The following is a 4,680-nucleotide window of genomic DNA, read 5'->3' as shown; positions in this document are numbered from 1 at the left end:
ATGAGCAGGTAAAGGGCATGATGAAACAAATCAAAAGCTAAAAAGAAGAAGAAAAGAGAATGTTGCGCTTGCAAATATAAGCATAGTGGAATCAAAAGTAGGTTTCGTTTTTTGAGACAAAATTTATGAACGAAGACAAGACCTAGGTTATAAATCTACCTTGACTATGGCTCTAGCACAAATCCAAAGAAGACAAGACCTAAGTTATGAATCGACGGAGTAGGAGTGCCACCTTTGGCGAAGATGTAACGACCCGCCTTCTACTGACTAGGCTGTAAGGCCGATCGCTACATTATGCTGTGCTAAATTACTATTGCGGAAATCTGGATTGATTAAAATTTGACTAAACTGACTACTGTAAAATCTGAACTTAATATTCTAGGTGTACCTAGGAGTTGTACACATGCTAGGGAAGATAATCTATGCCTCTCGGATGTCCTGCTAGCTGTAATCAGGCATTTCAATCGATCCATGAATCGATTGGGGCATCGGATCGATCCGATGATCGATCCGGACGATCAACGCGGAGAAAGACTACGGATCGGTCGGTGGCGAGATCCGGTGGCTATATGGCTTCTCTATGCGGTGGATCGGTCTGCCGACCGATCCGAGTACACGGATCCATACGTATGTTGGATCGGTCAGGCCGATCCGATCTGTGATCGGTCGGTACGATCGATGTCTCAGCGATCGGTCGGTGACCGATCGGTGAGCTTCGATGACCGCATCTGGATCGGTTGGCTGACCGATCCATAATAGACGCCAACTCTCTGTTCGCGACTGGATCGGTCAGCTGACCGATCCAGTGGCACAACCCAGTTCTGATTGATCCGTAGATCGATCTGGGTTTCTGATTTCGCACTGAAACTCTGATTTCAGCACTAGTTCATGCCAAAACCTCATACAACAATTATACCATGCATGGAAAACATTCTAATGTCCACTAACTAGCATTCTAACATGACATAGTGCAAGGTTTATTAATTCATAGCATTTAAACCACTAGAAATGCATAAAAGTGTCTTAAGAAAAGAAACTAAGTTCTTAATTTGCTAAACTTCCTAAGGATCTTCATTCCAGGTTCCTGCCACACACACCATCTCTGCATTGACCTCCAGCTTCCTCTGCTAGTCCATCTTCCCTTTACCTTTATCTGCAGTATAAGGGAAAATAGTATCTGTAAGCTTTAAGCTTAGTAAGAAACCAGCTACCTCACTAAAACATGCAACGATGCAAACATGTTTTTAAAGAAATGCTATTTAAAAACATGCACTGAATTTGTTAAAGCATGGCATACTGAAGTTACATGGCATAAATACTGAAACATGGCATGCATAATAAAATCTAAGCATGGAGCTATCTCATGGTATCAACTAGGAGAACTAAACTGAAACTGAAACTAAAACTGAGCTAAAACTATATTCACATAACTAGATTACGAGTTTGAAAGCTATTATCATAATAAGTGAAAATAGTAATCATGCTGCTGTTTGGGCCCGACAACTGTACTTGCTGTGCGCGCATCCCTAGCTAGACCCGGGTTTGCAAGTCCCGCATTTAGTAGGGTTTACTAGGTTATCTAAACCTAGGGACGACTGTGGGAGCCCAACCCAATGGATATCTAATCCTGTACAGTGCCACTAAAAATAAAATACTGAATATAGCTACTAATTGTTTATTTTGCTGTTTCTAGGTTATCTGAACCTAGAGCTAGGTTATCTAAACCTAGAGGCGACTGTGGGAGCCCACCCATTGGACCGTAGTCCCATGTAAGCTGAAACTAGACTAATATACTGATTTAAATGCCACTAATGCATTTAACTGAGCTGTTAAAAATATCTGAGGTAGTATTTAGCTACAATAATCATTTTGTCGAACACTTGGTGTGCTCCAACTCTCCCCTCTAATAGGGAGACCACCTCTAGGCACCCGACAACGTCTAGAGCCTCCAACTGAAGGAGAACAACGTGTCTGGCCCATCTAGAGGTGCTCAACTAGGTCCCTAATTTGCGAGGAGGGTTTAAACACACCCTGAGTGCCGAAAAAAAACTGCATATAACTAAACTAAAGGCATGCAATCAAACGAAAGCTACTTATACTGCAGGTGAGGGGTTTCTTACCTCCTGTTTGGATTTTCTTACAGATCTAAGCGCTAGGTTTCCCGGAGAAGAGATCTCTTCGATGATCTTCTCGCGTCTACGCGTTCTTCTCGCGGAGAGGAGCGTCCTCGTATCCTTGATGTTGCTGGAAGATGCTCCTATGGCCCTAGGGATGGAACCCTAGGCTTGCTTGGCTTGGGCGCCGAGAGGTGAGGAAGGGAGAGGGTCGGCGGGTGAGGGTTTGAGGAGGAAAAGTCACGATAAAAAAAAAAAATCTCCTCACTTAATAATTTTCCTATTTATATTTAGGAATTAGTTCGCCCAACTTCAATATAAATTTAATTGAATCCCTTTCCTTTCAGCACGACCCTGCTAGGTTCATCTGGTTACTAAGGCTAACTAAAAGTTATCGGATCTGAGAGGTCCCGGGTTCGATTCCCGCCTAAGCTATTTTGCGGTTCTAATTATTTTTGCTACTTCCGCTATTCTAAAAATTCCGGAAAAATATCTAAAAATTCCAGAAAAATCATAGAATATTTCTAAAATAGTTTTGAGAATTTTCGGGCATTACAGAAGAAATACATCTCATCCGATCAAAAGGTTCCACGAGTGAAAGAAGCCGCAGTGGAAGGTCAGAGGGCCTCGTCGAACTCAGAAATTCGCTCACCAAGAAACGAGAGGAACACACCGTCGTGGAGGAAGATCCAGTGGAGGCTTGAAGAGATTGTATGAGGAGAGGGAAAGAAAATTACCTTAGGTTCGAGAGCGCGAAGGAAAAACACGGCGCTGAAAAGAAAACAGCGAGGGAAAGGAAAACAGCGAGGGGGAAAATGACCAAATTCAATTACAACGGTTTTTTCAAAACTATTGTTGTAACCACTAAAAACGCGGATAAAGACAACGGTTTATAAAACCGTTGCAAAAAGTGTTGTCGTTTTAAAAAAAATTGCTCAATGACAACAGTTTTGCCAAAACCGTTGTCTTTTATATTTAATGGGGAGCTCAAAGACAACGGTTTTGGCAAAAACCGTTGTCTTTGAGCAAATACACAACACTTTCTCTTAAAATCGTTGTCATAGGGGTGTTGTCGTTTGCAATTTTTGTTGTAGTGTTTCGAGCCTCTTTTGACTCCTTTTCTTCTTCACTTTGTCTTCCGAAGCTCCATTTATTTGGGTGATTTCAGCCAACCGAAATAGGGCTCACCCGAACCCAATTCCCGGCCTTCTCCTCGAGCAGCCTTCCGTCCCGGCTTAACATCCCTCGAATGCCGCGCACGCTCTTCACGCCCACCGGAGTACTCTTCCGTAGCTCTCACTCAGACACAGGGATCAAACACAGCAGGACCTAACCAACTTGGTTGATCATATCAAAACTACCACGGGGTCTAACAATCTCCCCCTTTTTGATGTGCATCAACCCAAGTTCAAGTTAGGGTTAAAATAGACATAAAAAGTAATTTTAAAGAAAAATTACTAAACTAACAAGTTAAGTATAATTTTTACAATTAGTAAAATTGCAACAAAAAATAGAAAAAGAATTTTAAATTTTAAATTTTTTCTAACTCCCCCTAAACTTGTACTTTTCTCTCCCCCTTTGATCACAACAAAAATGGGGTTAATAAAAATAGAGAGAATTATCCAACAATATGTTAGGTAAAATAAATGGTTCAAAAATATTCCAAGTAAGAATGAAATTTTGAAAAATTTTCTAGGTAAAATTTTGCAAGTCAAAAAGTTTCCACAAAAAAAAATTTCAAGTTAAAATATTTTCCAAAAAATTTTAGTAAAATAAATTTTTGAATTTTTCAGAATAATATTTTAAAAAAATCTAAGTTAAATTACTTTTTAGAATTATAGAAAAGGCTTTTAACTTAGGCGAAAATAATAATTTTTTTTTATTATTATTAAAACAAAATTCATTCTCAAGTTATTGCCATTTCTCTAACCTTATTATGATATCTAAATTTCCACTTTAGTTTATCATAATTTTTTAGATTTAAGGAAAACAATATTAAGTATGCGAAAAATTGTTTTGACAAAATAATTGATAAAAGATCTTTTGATAATTCGTTCGACAAATTATTTTGTAACTCACAAGAATCTTTTGGCAATGTTTTTAGTTTCAAAAATTCTTTCAACAAAATAGTTGGTAAAAAATATTTCGACGGTGTTTTTAATTGGAAAGATTCGTTCGACAAAATTTTTTCTAATCCAAAAAATTCTTTCGAAGATTTAATTTTTAATTCGCAAAAATTTTCAGGTACCTTCTCGATTAATGTAATTAATTGTTCAGAAGGTGGAGGCCATACCTGACTTACCTTGTCAGCTGTTGATTCTCCCCCTGTCGAGTTGCTTTTTTCCGAAGTCTCTTCCCCTTCATCGATACTCATCTGGGATGAGCTTTCTGTGGCTTCAGGATGGAATTCGGCTGTTGGGGCTGTTGCGGCATTTACCTTGGATTCAGACTCTTCATAGATCTTTAAGAACTTTTCCCAAAGTTCTTTTGCGCTATTGTACTCTCCGACTTTGTCGAGATCTTCATTTGGTATTGTGGTTAGAAGATGAAATTCAGCCCGCGCATT

This window comes from Zingiber officinale, chromosome 1B (genome assembly GCF_018446385.1).
Source record: "Zingiber officinale cultivar Zhangliang chromosome 1B, Zo_v1.1, whole genome shotgun sequence".
Classification (NCBI taxonomy): domain Eukaryota; kingdom Viridiplantae; phylum Streptophyta; class Magnoliopsida; order Zingiberales; family Zingiberaceae; genus Zingiber; species Zingiber officinale.
This window is presented reverse-complemented; position numbering follows the sequence as displayed.